We start from the raw sequence: 16,750 nt of genomic DNA, 5'->3' as shown, positions 1-16,750 counted from the left end.
TTATCATTTGTGATGGATGAAGTCACTTGAAATCTGTTTTTTATACCAAAAGGTTATTTGGCTTTTGCTGCCTGCATTGCAGCTGTTAGTGTGTTTCACGTGTGTTATTAGCACTCTGTAGCAGAATGCCATTTTGTGCCCAATAGGGATTAACAAAATAGCCATTGCTTCACCCTTTCTCTAAGCTTGCCTGCAGTTCAAGCTGCTTAATTTTCCATGTGGTCTGGTGTCAGCCTCCCATTGTAAATTATCCGCCCTTGTGACCACAGCCTGATTTTTCTTACTCCGTTCAATGGACTACTGATGAGTAAAGTTTAACAAGTCAAGTTAATGTTAGGAGAATACCTGTGAGTATTTCATAGTTGCATAATTTGTACTTATTTGGTAAGTTTTGTAAGGCTGCTTGGTTCCCTCAAAATACATGACCGTGGAAATCAGTATTTGAATGCAACCTTTTTTCATCTGCAGTCCCTGGAGGATTCTAATTGCAGTGTTGCCTTGTGACTGTGCTGAATTAAGAAACAGAGCCGAGCTGAAATTCCCAGACCAAGAGATGTGATGGCTACTTTTTTATGCTTTTTTCTCTAAACAATATCCAGCAATGTCTAAGTCTTTTTGCATTGTATAAGTTCAGTGCTTTTGAAAAAAAAATGCTATTTTTTAAAAACCTATTATAATTTAAGAAAATAATGAGTCCTCTTCCCCCTCATTTGCTCACTTTCTCCTTCTGTATGTTTAATGTTGTTAACTGAACATATTTGAAAACTTTCAAATAATGCGCCATTTAATAGACAAAGGAAGGAAAAACCCAACAATCTCATACTCTGCCTGTAGGAGCGTCAGTCAAAGTTTGGCAATTTTTGCAAATGTAATATGTAGTCCATCAGCTAAGGAGAAAAGGGGAGTGAAGTTACAGATGCTAAATAAAGACAGGATGAGATTATTCAAAAAGGCAGGAGGAAGGATTTGGAGCAGAGGATGGAGGATACTTGGTAAGAAAGACCCAACAATAAGGGTCAGCTTTGCTCCCATTGAATCTGCATGTTATCCCAAAATTACTGAGGTGTGACATCCAAAGCCTTCTCAGGGAGAAAGCTTAGCCCAGAGGGCAGCATGGGATAAGGCTCAAAGCACGGACAAGAAAAGGAGACGTGCGAGAAACACGGACTGAAAGAACAAGAAAAGTAGATGGAGTGAGTGTGTGAGTAGGGAGGAGAAAAAGGAGAGGGGGAAGTGGGAGCAGCATGGGATAGGGCTTTGTAAAAGTGAATGGGGGTCTTGAGCACAATCAAATAGAGTTTTCCCCAAAAGTATCAGTGGTCTTAAGGCCAGCTTAAGAGTTGGAATTCAATCAGAAAGCAGGGTGAATTACAGCAATTCTGCTGTGTGTTAGGTTGGTATTTGGAGTTTCAAGCTTTGTTTTACCTCTGGACTCCTTGATCTTGCACAGTTCCATCAGAGCAGTTGTGAGCAACGGAGGTTTCAGGCTAAGTTCCTATCCTTGAACAGCTGCGCTGGTCACGTGCAGTTTTAGTAAAGGCTGTCCCCAGGGTGAAGGTAGGCTGGTGGAGCTAGCAGCTGTTCAGTTCTCCTAAGAGATGTATCCTCTTCCAAACCTCACAGGAATAGCCATGCACAGTGATTTTCAGTGGCTTTTAGGAAAGCAACACTGAACGTGCCATAGATATGACCAGGTAGCATTTTTCCCTGTCTGTGCACTGACACTGTGTCTGCAGAGCTCTGTTTGATAAAAATCTGGGGCAGCTGAAGGACAGGCAGGCTATTCTGGTGCTGGAGAAGGCGGAGGTGTTCCTCTGCTACATGTGGAAATACTGGTGCATGCTGAAACTTTTATTAAAAAGACCACTGATTAGAAGATGTAAATGTGATGCTTTAAAAAAAAAGTAACTCACAAATAGAGGCAAAACTAATAATGAGCTGAACAATTAGCTTATCTTTTACCTTTCTAGATACTCAAACAGCTACAGATTCATCTACAATTTAAAATTAGTCTAGAAGAGGTTAAAGCATTGATTTGAGGCCATTACACTCTTCCTGATTGGTTTATGATATTCTCCTAGGGGAAGAGTGCCTTTCTTCAAATTATGTTAACCTTCACTTTATTATCATTACTGGTCAAGTTAATTGTTATCTCTGTGAGAGATCACAAACCCTCCACAAATCTGATTGTATTTTCTTACATGTTTTTATCCATTGAAAGGTGAAGATGCATTAAAAAAATAAATGAACTTTGATGGCAGTTTGTTGCAGTGAGGAATCACAAACAGATTTTCAGTACAGCAAGTTTCTGTAAAAGTTTAGCGAAGTACATGAGTCTGTACAACATATCTGAAATTCTGTATGTACTTTCAGGTTTGCTTTTGTTCCACGTGTGTCTTTTCCTCTCTCTTCCCAGTTATCATTTTGAAAATGTTGGAGGAACCACGGCTGAGTGTTCTCCTGCTCCCACCCATGCTCTGGGATGCGAAAGAATAACATTAGCACATAGAGGCCTCCACTTCCTCTTGGCTGCATCTGGACCATTTTATTAGGCAATGCACTGAGCCTGTGATCAGTCTGAAAGCAGCTGATGATGAGCAGCGCGAGGATACGGTACTGGGCTGCTGATCAATTTTGCATCTTTCAAAAGACTTGAAAAATTAGATTCATGAAGCATCACTCTCATAAGCCACAGTCTCACCATGAGGACATTAGGGCAGCCATATCTGTACAAAATACCTTCACCAGCAATCTTTCACCCTCTGACAAATCTTTTCTTCTTGAAGGTAACTGTGGGTGGTCTTCCTTTGTCTAATTTCTGTAAATTCGGTACATCACTTTCTAGTTATGCAGCTGATACTCGTGTTTATGTGAATGGCCATTTAAAAAAGGAAAGATCAGATGTTTGTTGTTTCATTTCAACATAAATCAAACTTTGTATTCACATAGCAATTCTAGTTTAGCCCCAGGAATAGCTTTAGTATTGCTAAGTGTCTGGAGAGTATTGACTACAGAGACATGGTTTTAAGCAGGCTGTAATAGTTTCTACAGCTGCTAACAGTTCCTAGAAGAAAGGCAGTATTATTCATCGGTGTTTAAAATGTGCATGACTTGCATTGCACAGAAGTCAGATTGGGAGAATGTCAGAATTTTTTTTCTGAGATTCTGCCAGGAAAGTCTTCAATAACTGGAGAAATTCTTTTCACTGGTGAAATCAACATGCAGCACATTGTGTTATTATAATTGCTTATAGCTCACCATGAAAGTTGTCTTTGTATGCGTGGATGTACGGCTTGTACTGTTTTGTTTTTATTTATTCTGCATTCCTTATTATAATGTTCTTTCCTTTTTTCCAGACCAGAAAGATTGTTATTGAGCTTTCCACAAAGCTGAAATAACGCTGTGTGTTAAAAAAATGTTAACAATTTGAAGAAGTTATAAAAATTTATAAGTTGACTGAATACTTTGGAAATTTCTGCATATTTTAATATAAATAGGTAATGCAAATGTTTGTTCTTTGCATTTAGAGGTGGGTCTCTGTTTTCTAAAGGTCTTGTATATAAATTTGATTCTTACAATTACATTAGAACAAAACGAGTATTTTTTCAGGTTGCATAATAGGATAAAATGTATTTGCAAAAGACACAAAACATACATGGTTATCTCTGAATGTCATATAGCCATGAAGTTTAACATAAATAGTATCAGTTGTTTGAATGACTTCATTACATGAAGTTAGGGGACTGCGTGTTGCAGTCAGCTGAGGTCCTTCCATTCAGTTCCATGCGTCCTGGGTTGGCCCACAAAGAGAAAGACCGTGCTGCATCTAGCTGAGAAATAAGAGGAAAGGAAATTTTTATAGATATCTTGAAGTTCCAGATTGCGCTGGTAGAACTTGCATAGAAATTCAGTTATGGAAAATCAAAGATGTAGGAGTTATGTTAGATGAATTTTGTGTAGCAGTGAGCTCAAGCTTTATTCATAACTGAAATAATGAAATAGAATAAGAGGGTCCAAAAGAAAGAAAGGAGGAGTAGAAATTGGTGAAAGGAAAAGGGTGAGTGATAGGTGACAGGGAGGTGAGCAAGGGCCTAAATGAAAAGACAGGTTTAACAAAGATTACTCCAAATGTTAACAAGTCAAATGTTATGATCCACTGGAGATGCTCTCTGGGAGAATATCTGAAAAGAAAGATATCATGCTGCTTGTTTTGGTGTTTATTTTTCATTTTGGTGGGGATGGGTGAGCAGCGTGAGTTTTGGGTGGTGTGTAGAAGGGGTTTAAGATTTGCTGAATGAGAATGGATGTCTGTTTCTCCACAGCCATTGCAGCCACTGGGAACGGACCTGGAGGGCTGTAGCTTTAGTAGGGGCCCCTGGACTGCATGCTGCGTGCAGTTGGCATTCTTCACCTGTGCTTCTGAGGTAGCTCTTCCAGTTCTGTTTTGTCCAAAAGGAATCCAGGCTGCGCAACTGGGGCCTGCTCTGTGATGCAAAGTGCAGCACGGTAAGTGGGGCAGTAGAGGGGCTGTCTTCAAAAGCATGCTCCAGCTCTGAACATGAACACACCCTGTGAAACTTGAGGGCAGGAGTGGTGACAGGGCAGGGGATACTCAGAATCCACTAGTCCGTGTTACAGGTGCTGGCAGCGTGTAGAGCTGAGAGCAGTGACAGCCATAAGGAATACAGCAGGTGAAGAGACTGCAGTGATCAGTACTGCAGGGTAATCACTCTGGGAAAGAGGAAGGGAGAATGATTGATACAAATCTGGGTAGGTGTGTTAGGAATAAAACAAAAAAGATACCAACCCCTTAACACACATCTTAGAAGGAGGATTTGGGGGTGGTTTTATCTGATGAAACAATGCTGTCCAGTGAGCACATTCACACCAGAAGGGAAAAAAAAAAAAAAAAAAAAACAAAACTTTTTAGATTTAGGCAAGGTAACAGTAAAGTTAGCTAAAGTTCTGCAGTGTCTGTTGTAGACTCAGGATAATGAATTGCTCAGGAAAGTTAGTGCCTGCCCTAAGGTTACCGTAATTCAGTACTGCAGTATGGATTCTGTCCTGTCATATTGGTCATGAAATTTTGAAGGGACTAGCTGCATGTTGCAACATCAGCACCATTAAAAATTGTGCCAAACTAACACACAACAGTCCCAGGTTTGGGATGTGCTGTTTTTATAGATCTTTTTCTCAAGACATCCTGGCATGTACTTTGGTGAGTTGAAAGGCTTCGTTGGTCATTGTGACCAGTGCAATGAAATATCATTGCTGCTAGCTGGTGGTTTGCTCTGTAGTAAGCTGCTTCTGATTTTCAAAGGCTGCTTTCCAAATGGCTATCACTATGGTAAATGAATCCAATCACTATGCTAAAGGAATCTTTTTAAGCCTATACTCACAAAACTAAATTCAGTTCAGTAAACTGTTGATTCTTGAGTCTTTTACGAGCACTTTTCACTGTAACATTATCTTGGATCATTAATTTTGAGTGTTAAAAATGAATGATTGGTAATGGGGAGTTATCAAAGACTCATTTCCATGTTCCCTGTCAGTATGCCACTTCATACTGTGTTTATTCTCACAGAGCCTGTCATACAGAAGTACCATTTTACAGAGCACAGACACAGAGAGAATTAATGATGTGCATAAGTCTGCGTAAGGAAATATGTTACAGAACTGATCTTGGGTTTTCTCAGCTTCCGATGTTTAGCCACTGGACTGGCTCTCCTCGTGCTCCGCAGCACAGTTACATTCCTTTGTGGCTGTGGATCTTGGTCATCCCATCCAGCACAGCCAAGGAGGCTGCCACAGATACAGCGATCAGGTGAGTCTGAACGTGACAGGATTATATCAAATAATGTGATGAATAGCTGAGACAAATAAATGTGTTACATACCAAAGTATAACGTGTTTATGTATGCCAGTACTTTGAAAATACTTTGTTCAAAAGAGCTATTATTCTTGCTTGAAGCAATAGGCATGTACAACAGTTTGGCTTTTGAACTTTGCTAAAATTATTTGCTAATAAGATTTTGGCTTATGAAAGATGATGAAATGCACAAGCAGAACACAAATATCTTTACTAGATCTTGTCAGCAATTGTGAAGATAATTTTTAACAATGTTAGGATTTTCCAGGCCTCTTTCAAAATGACTGTGCTGCCTTGCTAAATACGCTGATTGCTGTGTGCCTTTGTCTAAGAACAGTTGGCCTTAATTGCTTCTGAGCAATATTTCCTTGGAAGCTCTCAGATAAAAGGCAACACAGAGAAATCTGAAAGAATCTCTACTTAGAAACTGGCAATGTTCAATCTGTAAAGTATGTAGATTTTTTTTTTCCTGGGGAAAGGCAGAAGAGGGCAATAGGTGCAGGATGTGGAGGGAAGAAGCAGTGCCATGACCCTGTAGCATTGCTGCATGTTGAGTCACAGAGTGACATTTAAACAATTCTCATTGCACCCAATATGAAAAACTATGATGCATGTCAAATTGCTGGTCGTCCTAGAGAAAGATTAGGAGAAAAAAGGTCAAGGCACCAAATCCATAGGTAGCCTTTCCCATGCTTCCAATGTTGGGGGAGCTTACCAGCAAAACCTCAAGCCAAATGGTTCTTTAATGCCTTTTCTTTTTCTTTTTTTTTGAGGGAATGAATGGCTCCGGACTTTCCATCTTTAGAGCTGGTGGTTTCCATACCACAGTGATTCAGCCAGCATGAACTCTTGACCAAATCCCATTTTGTTTCCTGGTTTTATTTTTCTAAAATATTTTACATTTAGCAGGGCATAAAGGCCTCCCTAGTATGTGATGGAGTAAGAAGGAGATCTGTGCTCTTTTTACTGGTTAGCTTTCTCAGAGGATGGTTCTCTGTGCTTCTGAAAACATTGCAACTGAAGCAATTAAAAAGAATCACTGAATTTTGACTAAAACTAAGACTAAATCCTTATGTGGTCTTGGCTTTTTGATGCTGTGTGTTTATGTGGAATTCCCTTTGAGGTTTAATAAGAGGTCTGATTTTTATTTGAGGAATATGCCCTGCCTGAAATGTTCTAAGGTTTAATCAGTGTGTTATTACATAGGAAGCTCATATACATTTGTTTAGTTGCTAGATAAATAGTGTTGATGACAATTTCAGAGGATAATAGGTTGTTAAATTAATGTGGACGGCCTTGTTCCTTTGCCTTGTTGGATGTTTTCTGATGACTGAATTCTTTGGGGCACCCTTTTTAAGGACTATGCTGGTGGTTATCCCAGTTACTATGTAAGTTGTAGGTTCAGTAAGGACCTAGAGTAGCTTGGCTCTGGGGTGAGAGAGAGATGCCAGACAGGAAATCTATAGCCTAGGAAAGCTACAAATAAAAGAAATTACGCTCTGAAAGTTAAAAACATAAAATGTTCTTTCAAAAGTTAATACATTTATATAGATACATTATCCCAAATGGTACATCATGAGTAATAAAATACTGCTATAATAGTTTTGAGACCTAAGATGCAGATTACAGTTCACCTCTGTGAAAACACAGCATTATTTCCTTCAGTTCCTTCATTATTTCCTTCCCTGCATCCTCTTGTTATTCAACAGACAAGAATATAGGTATGTCCAGGTTTGTTTCAGAGGCCCCTTTGTGCGTTGACCCCCGTTGTCTGCTTTGTTTTTCACACTACTCTCCCATCTCTATATATATTTTTCCCCATTCTCCAGTAATTCATTGTCTGTCTCTGATTCTACATGGCTGCCTTTGGCTGTGGGCTGAGACAAGCTAGTTGAGTGAGGCTATCCTTCTTTTCAAATGTCAGTACTTTTTAAATGGTACAGGTCATCTAAAATGATGTGTATGATATGGATAGATGTATGAGTTTGCTAATAACATTGCTGCTGATTAACAAATAGTCAGGTCACAAAAGTGTCCGTACTAAGGTTGTCTTCTCAGTGAAAATTCAGCTTTTTTTTTTAGTGGATGTGCACTGAGACAAGGTTTCGTAACATAATCGTGTAGGGTTGGTTGGTTTGTTTGTTTGTTTGTTTTTACCTTCTAGCACAGTCTTTGAATAGAGACATCAGTAGGGAGCTGGTACAGCCATTGCTGCTTGTGTTGTGACTTGAAATGTGGCTCTGTATCCACCTCCACATGGCACTGAATATCATGTCATCTTGGCCTTGGATGAGTCTATGTCTAGTCACATTGCACATATTGCATGTGTAGCCCATAGGGGAGCAGGTAAACGTCCTTGCTGCTGTGGCTTTGGAATCGTTGGTAATAGATTGCATTGCTGAAGTCAGTGATATAAAATCAAATTAACATCTGTAATTACCTGTGAAACCTCAGAATTTCACATTACAAAATGTGAAGGACAACCACCTTTCTGCACATCATTTTCAAGTGCGTCTGGTCCAGTGTGAGTATCTTGTCCTGGAGTGGGAAGCAAGTGCTATACCATACGTGGATGAAACTATTCAGTTTTTGACCTTTGAGTATCCCATAAATTTTCCATAAAATCCCTTGAGTCCTCTTAATACTCTCAAAATGCTATACAATGTTTTGTTGTAAAGTGAGGATCAGTTTATTCTTGGTAAGAAATGTGTAAGTTTTTACGTTCATGTTTTGTGATTTGCAAGTTATAAAGTATCATCTGCTTTGTTCTTTTGAAAAAAAATGTTTAACAGCAAGATGCTATTCTCAAAACTTTGATAGTTTGCATGGGAATTACTAGCTTCTTGCAGACTACTCCCGAGGGATTTTTCAGTTATCTTAGGCAAAACAAATGATTTAATTATTTTCATCAAACTTGAATCTTTAGCATATTCCTCCCTTTGAATGTGAAGCCTTATATAGCCTTGATTTTCTTCCTGAACAGGGTAAGATGGAAAAGAAAGAGAAATTATTTCAGCTAAGTGAATAATTCACACACAAGAATTTTTCCAGAGTACCTAACCTTCTCTGTTTGCATCATATTGATGATGTGCTTGCTGTTCTCTGATATTTATGTACCTTTCATATTATTATTAAAAACAAAACAAAACAAACGCTGTGAAACACTGTTCTGTGAGCCATTGTTAGCTTGATAGGGTTTGGCTGCTCTTGGTGTTTTTTGTTTGCATGAAAGCCTGAACACTTCCAAAACAAATGCTCCTGAGAGAATGTAAACTTCACTTTCCCTGAAGACCGTTCTGTGAAGCTCAGATGCTGGCTTCTTTTAAGTACTTTTGCTGTTAAAACTGAATTACACAAATGTTTGTGGATGGTACACAGAAAAGGTGTGCACAGAATACTTAAGGTAATGAAATGCAGGAAAAGGTCTGCAGCACAGACTTTGGCTCTTAAAGTGTGTCGAGCTCTTTCTGTACCTGGAGATTCTTATTGTGTAGGATCTTCATACACATCAGAGGTGAAACTTTTACTTAGTCAAGTGCTGGAAGAGTCACTGGTTTACAATCTGCATCTCTCAGATAGCTTTTTCAGTCTTGTACCTGCTAGCAAGATGTTCGTGTTCTTCAGACTGCTGCTACCTGCTGGAGCTGATAAGGACGGTGTGGGATACTGTACTGTATGTGATGGCTGTTCACTGCAGCTGGTTCCTTCTGCTGCTATCAAAAGGTGGCTAGTACCTTTTTGCTTCCCTCATTGATCTAAAAGCTCAGACTTCAAAGCATTAACTGAATTTCTTCTTCATGCATTGCGAAGTCAGGGGTTGCATTGAAGTGGGTGTGTTCTGTGCTGCTCATGAGAAATCTGGCATTTGTACCAGAGACAGCACGTTACTAAACTGTCTTCTTGAAAAGGATCCTTCAGGATATGATACTGTCATCGCCTGTTAGCAGTACAGCCACAGGTGGGGCTTAGTTGTCACTGGTGCAGTGAGTGCCTGAGCCAGCAGGGCAGAACAGCACAGGCAGCAGTTAAAGCAGTACAAGGCCCCAGATTAGCCGAGGCTTAAATGCTTTGCTCTGTTACGGCCTCACTGCGGCTCCCAGGGAAACAGCCCAGACCTCATGTGGTGCAGCCTGTGTTGATGGCCAAACCACCCAGCCTGAGGACTGTGGTGAAGCTGTGGCCATACTAACTGCGTCCTCTGCCTCCTGCTGAAGGCCTCGGGCCTCCCATTCAGCAGCGTGTAGAAATATCTTACAATCAAAAAAGTGTGAGTAATCTCGCACAGCTTCATGGCATTTGTCTGCATAGATTTAACCTTGTGGTTCTGAAGGTGGCTTCAGAGGGCATCCAGTTGCCCAAGGGTTCGGTGCCTTGCAGCCTTTGAGGAATGGGTGAGGTGTGAATGGGCGGGACATGACTGGCTTGGGTCAGAGGCGAGGAACTGGTAGGAGAAGCCAGCTTTGTACCAGGACCATTTTACCATTCCCCTGAGGGTCAGGGGAAAGTAGGTAAGGAAGACCTGGACTTCTAGATGTGGAACTAGAGTGGGGAAGGGAAGAGCCAGGCGGCAAGGTACAGAAATCTGGCATGAAGCTGGATAAGGGCAGGAGGATTGAAGGTAGTGTCTTAGAGTGGAGGGATGCTGAAAGATGATGGGAGTGGGGCTTGGGAGTGAATGGAGGAAAGAAGGACACCATGTACTTGCAGAAGTACAGTATATACTATCTGGTACTCACTTGCGCCTGCAATAGAGAGATCCTGTGTGGGTCTGCAGTTTTGAAAACATCTATTTATTTTGTCTGCCTCCATGATTAGGAGGCCAATTTAGGGCTTATCTACTTGGGGAAATCCCTGCAAAATAGGCTAGGGTATGAATTTACAGCCTACTTAAAGACCCATCAGAAAACGCAGTGTAAATTCACACTTCAGCTTACTTCACAGGAACTCCCCCGCAGAAACAAACCCTCAGAGTCACCTCTGTACCTCAGTCTGGTGCTAAAAGTGAGTGGAATCTTCTCAAAATGTGGGCCTCCAATTCCTTTTTTATAGCTGGGTTTTTCTGTCTCTTGGGTTTTTCTGCAGCCAGTGTAAATCACTGTAGCTTTGCTGAGGTTGGAGAGCTGGGCCACTTCACAGTGCTCAGGATCTGACCCTTTGCCTCAAGTAACCTTTTATTATCAATTGGCTGGAGGATATTTTCCTTTTTACTGGCTTCATTATTGAGTTGTTCATTCACTCCCACCACTGCTGATGTCTTTTTTTTTCTTTCTTTTTTTTTTTTCTGTGAATTTTGTGTTGTGTTTTTCCTCCCATGTAATTTCCTAGTAGTGAACTAGTGACAGAGTGGGCTGCTGGTATTTCATCTTGTGGCTGGAGAGGTCAGGCTGCTTCTGATACAGACAAACACTCCATTACAGTAAACTCACAGAAAGTTTCCTTTTCAACCTGAAAGGAGAAGGAAACAAACTCCACCAATGGGCTTTCAAGAATTATTTCTGTGAGCTGAACTAACACTAAATGCCAGTTTGGTAATATTCTGCATAGAGAAGGAAAAAAAGAGAAGACATTGTATTTCTTCTTTCTCTCTTCCTTAGCAGATTTGACTTGAGTTTTGGGTTAGATTAGATTGTAATCCTGCAGTGAAAACACCAAATATTTGCACTGTGCATTATTGAAATTGGTCATTGCTGATGTCTAGATAAAAGAGCAAAAAGGTCTAAACCTTCAAAGTTACTTGTCTGCTTCTGGTATTTAGGAAAACTTGCTTCTCGTCAGGAAGAACTCAGTGATGAGGCAGTTACATAGTGCAGAGATAAAGAACCTCAGCTCTGAAGGATCGCATCAGAGCAAATACTCCCTGCTTCGCCTCTCCAAAGCTCTGAGCCAAACCTGTATGTAGTAAGGTACATGAAAAGCTGATGGGACGCTTTTATTCCCTCCTCTTTTGCTTATCGTTTTTCAGTGTTTACAAAAGCTTACCTGGTTGCCCAACTTGACTGTAACAGCAGTCCATGGCATTGAAACCCTTCTGGCAGATTGCTGCCCTGTGATATGGTGCCCTCTGTGGAAATTCAGTCCTGCACGCAGCCACAGTGTGTCTGGAAATCCCTCTGTGTTGGGCCTTCTTTGTTCATTGGGGGAGTTCTGCACAAGCGATTTTTAGGTTATTTTTTCATTCGAGTGTATGTCCAGTGAAAATCTTTTTCACCAGTGAACTGGAGTCAGGATTTCTCTAGAGATGCCATGTTGAACTACTACTGTGCTATTACTGTATTGAGTTTTATGTTTGTTTGGTTTTTTTCTCCATATTTCTTGGAGTTCAAGTATTGCAAATATATTTCAAAAAATGAAATTTCATACACTGTAAAATTCTAATACCCACAATAACCACCAAGTCCTGTGGATTCATACTATCTATTATTCATTCTTCTCTTGAATGACATGTTTCTATTCATTGGAGTAATGTAATTTCTATAGAGAACATTATCAAACTAACACACATGTAATCACCACTATCCTAGTACTAATGCATGTCACATGTTTAATGAATGCTATTTGGCCTTTGACTGTTCTTTGTGGGGTCTGTTAAGCATCCATCTCATTCTTTATATGTCAGTAGTCCAGATAATTCAAAAGGTTAAGTGTAATTAGCAGGCATTGGTAGCAGTAGTACTGTTCTTTTGAGTTACATATGGATAGTTGTTTGCATGCTTGGTGCCAGCTGCTTGAAAGGTGAGGTTTATTATCTGGTTAAAAAGAACTAAAATGTAACTGTCCATCTCTACAAGATAATGAAACATTCCTTGCTGCAGTCTACAGCAAGTGTAAAAAACACTGTCCCTGTCTACTATATGGCAATTTGATTTAAATATATTAGACTGCTCCAGGGTATACAGAGGAGTCTAATCTGGTATCTGTGGTGCAGTTGCATGTACCCAATATTGCAGTGTTCTCTGTGTACGGAATAATTTGACATGTAAAATGTGCTCCCTGCTTCTCAGGGGAGAGACAAATGTAACAGCGTATTGTCTTACTGTTAGCTGCTTGGACTTAGCTGAATTCCCTGTTATTACAAAGACATGAATAAAATTAATCTAAGCGTAGAAGGAATAGGAGCTCTAAGATAATAAATATTTATGTCCCAAACTTGACGTGGTATCATAAATCAATAAATTTTGAAGAGATTTAATTCTTCTTTGTGCCTAATTACTTGACCTGTGGCACCAGTTTGCTTCGATTTGTTTTTGTGGTAACTTGTGTAATCTTATGCTTCCTCTTTCTACAGAAAATTTAGTATTGTTTGCTGATTTCCTCTTTAAATGCACTCAAAATTCCCTGTTTGCTAAATTAAGAAACCAGTAACGTGGAATGAAAAAGACACACCACATTTCATTGCCTAAGCTGTGATTTGTGGACTTTGACATGTGTTGTCAATTATTAAAATCTGTGATTATGCCAAATAAGTAATGTTTTATTTTCCCTACCATTCTGGTACTACATTTACATAGTTCTGCATATTAAAAAGCTTGGTTAAAAAGTAATTACAAATTTGGTTAATTTAAATGTGGGATCATATTATCAATCGAAAAATTTTACTGGAAAGAAGGCTTTGTAGTTGAAGCTGGTCTGTTCCATGAATGAATATTGCAAGGTCCAATGTGGACCAAGCGAAAAGAAAGTCAGTTGATGTGTGCACACATTTGTGCTAGGTGTAAGTTACAAACATTGCATGCACCCGGCATTCTTCTCCCATCTTTCACATACTGACTTTTACTATTTATGTAATACTTGTAGGGAAGAGACTGTCCTCTTGCTGCTCTTGCTCTGTGGTTCATCTATCTGTAGACAGCCTGGCTAATTTATAAGTCCCGGAATCAGGATCCTACAAGGAGTTGTACAGGATAAACCACTGTAAGTAGTGCTCTCAAAGTATTCACTTTATCTTACATAATAAGCTTATTTCAGTTGGTGGCATACACTTGAATGTGGCTGATCTTCTTGTAAAAGCTGTTTGGTGAGGGATATTCTCCTAAGCATGGGGAGCCTAGTGGAGCAGCCAGTGCCTGGCGCTGATCTGACTCAAATGGAAACACTTTTTCTTTCCAACTGTAGCTGAGGGAGGCATTTACTGTTCTGCTTCAGCCACAGAGTAGGTATGAGTCCAGCCAGATTGGTATCTCACTGCCATTGCAGTGTCCATGCCAACTGTATGTTTAAAGACATCCTGGTCGCTCTGGTCAAAATTCCCATTTAAAAAGAGTAGTTAGAATTGTTTCAGAGGGAGAACAATCCACAAGTCAGTGATCAACAAAGTGTTAAATGAAGAGTGATGTGTGTCTCTTGCAGTCTTCAGACCTACAATAAGCCTTTTCAGAGGCTGACTGTGCCATATTTCATCTAGCTACCTGCTTTGTGTGTTCGGAATGAAAATGCACAAAATCCCATTCCCTCCAAGGAGATAAAGGGCCATGTCACACCACACAGCTGGGTGTTTCAGAGCCAGTCAAACTTGATCCAGTCCCTGGGCCTGTTTCACTGTGGCTTGAACTGCCCCTCTCATGGGCACGGCAGAAACCCTCAGTGCAAAATGGGCAAGACCACTGGAGCACAAGGTCACTGTGTGCAAATCTTGTACCTCTGCAGGACATTGTGGCTCTCTTGCATCATTTCAGCTTCCTGACAGTGCTGCTATTGCTGAGAGAACATCAGCAGCCTCTCTTTTGTGCTGTGCCCCTTCCAAGAATTCTGAAGCCAGCAGAAGGGAGTCTGGCTGCTTTGACACTGGCGGAGCTGTGTTCTTCCCTGCCACTTCCCCATCTGTGCAGCTTGGGTCCAATCAGACTCTTTACAGAAGGGTTAAAGCACTGCAGAAGCCAAGCCAAGGAAATAAATCAAAGCCACATTGAAAGGACAGGGTTACAGGTGTTATTCTAGACAGAAAATTTCACAAAGCGTACCAAGACAACACAGAAGAAATCGCTTGGTTTCCAAGCCATTGGTCCAATGATTCCTTTTCTTCCTCTCTGTTTGAAAATGTACATAGGATGTGACCTGGCAGTTGCCTTTGCATTGGGCATAGATGAGATACACGTTTACACACAGGGAAGCTGTGGCACGTTTGAGTATCATGTAGAACAGCTTTTGGCTTTTTGTGTTATTGTCATTAATATCAGTGTTGTTTCATTACTGCTTTTATCTTAGTTTTATACAGTTATTGTGTCAAGAAGCCACAGTTTGAATTCTTTTTTCATTTCTCTTCACCATTAGACACATTCAAAAGAAGACGACCATCCTGATAGGATATATCTCATCCTACTTGAGCTGTCAGAAGGCTAGCGATCCAGTCCAAGCGAAGTGTATGGGCTCTCTTTCCCTCATCAGTAAACAAGGATTCATCAGGTGCGTAAGGCAGTGAATCATCTAGTGATACCGTCCTTCTGCACTGGTGAAGAAGGGAGTATGGATGACCAGCCTAGGCTAGGCATTAACTTTAGGCTAAGATGGACATGCTTTTCTTGCTCAGAGCCAGGGAAGTGTGAGTTTAGTTTCCGATTAGCAAAGTTTAGATGAAAATGAGCATAAAGAGAGCCTGGAGTGTCCGAAGTCTGTAAAGGCAGCAATTGTCCACAGACAGATTGATGTCCTGCAGATGTTTAAGTAAAGTGTATATGCCCAAAGCTCCTCTTCCATGTCTTCTCTGAGCATCACTTGCATGATGAGGCATGGACAGAGGTTCTCTTTCACCAAGACTGCAAATGCAGCTGTAAGTTCTGGCAGGATGTACTTAGCTAGTGTGGAAATACTTCAGTCTAGTACCATCAGGGGGACTGAGTTTCTGTCAGAAGCCTCACTCCTGGATTCCTTATGCCAGCAGCTTATCTAGGTCAGTTAGAGGCTGGAATTTCTCCTTCCTGAAGCACTTTTCCTTTTGGAAATAAAAGCATACTGGTATGAAGATGCTCTGAAATGAAAGTTTGTTCCCCTTCCTGTGGGACATACCTGCACCTTTTAGATCACTGTCGCTTTGTTCATACAAGGTAAAGCAGGGGCGGCATCAGAGCTAAAGAGACCATTTATGCTGCTAGATAGCATGGTGCAAACAGGCATTTGTTGTAAATAAGCACTGGAACATAATTACAAATGTATCTTTACAGTTTATGAAAGATATCTTTTCTCTGGATAAAAGAGAGCTACTGTGAGTCCTCTTCCACCACGATCAAGTTATTCGCAGTGTATAATGTGAAAGACAAGTCTGGAAGTTTTAGATATCATCTTTTGAAGAGAATGAAACTAGATTCAGTACAGCTGTCTATAGTAAGGTAATGTCTAACAACAACTGCAACACAGGTATTATTTCAAGAGTCTCTGTTCCTCATCTTTTTATACATGTATAAATATTGTCTTAGATTATCTGATTTATCTAACTTGTGCTTTAGTTCATTATCTGTAGTGTTGTAATGCAGATCTAAGACTAATTCTGGAGATGATCTGAATTATTTCATAGTTATGAAAAATCCTTGGGAGGTATCTGACTGTTTACAGAGGAGTGTCTTGCTGTACCAAACTCCAGATTTCTCAGCACAGCCAAATCTCCTTTTAGTATATTATAGGTTAATTAGCTCTTCATCTTGAGTCAGAATCTGTTTCTCTGAGGTTGAAGTTAAAAAAAAAAAAAAAGACAAAATGGGAAATGTAAAGAAGCAACTGTGATCTTTGACACATGGATTTGGTACCATCTGTTAACATGACTTCTAATGTCAGTATCAAATTTGTTTGTTAGTTGGATTTTCATGCTGTGGATAACATCTCCCTTCGTTGTGAAGCTGTCAGATGTAGCTCCCTTGAGAAAGCCTCCCTGCCAGTCGAATATCTGCAGCAAAA

The 16,750-nt window shown here is 40.3% G+C and overlaps 1 long non-coding RNA gene across 2 annotated transcripts in view; it reads left to right on the top strand.

Moving 5' to 3' along the window:
* Positions 1–16,750, top strand: part of LOC310902434 — a 64,083-nt gene that overhangs the window by 15,448 nt on the left and 31,885 nt on the right. For both annotated transcript variants that reach the window (XR_014586721.1, XR_014586722.1), the window contains exons 5-11: positions 2,417–2,786; positions 3,357–3,497; positions 4,323–4,506; positions 5,585–5,824; positions 13,664–13,780; positions 15,137–15,268; positions 16,024–16,188. This is a non-coding gene — a long non-coding RNA (uncharacterized lncRNA). The remainder of the gene's footprint in view (positions 1–2,416; positions 2,787–3,356; positions 3,498–4,322; positions 4,507–5,584; positions 5,825–13,663; positions 13,781–15,136; positions 15,269–16,023; positions 16,189–16,750) is intronic.

The sequence above is a fragment of the Anser anser genome (assembly GCF_964211835.1).
Source record: "Anser anser genome assembly, chromosome: 7".
NCBI classification, from domain to species: Eukaryota; Metazoa; Chordata; class Aves; order Anseriformes; family Anatidae; genus Anser; species Anser anser.
Note: the sequence above shows the minus strand (reverse complement) of the source record. Positions and strands in the feature narration are given on the sequence as shown.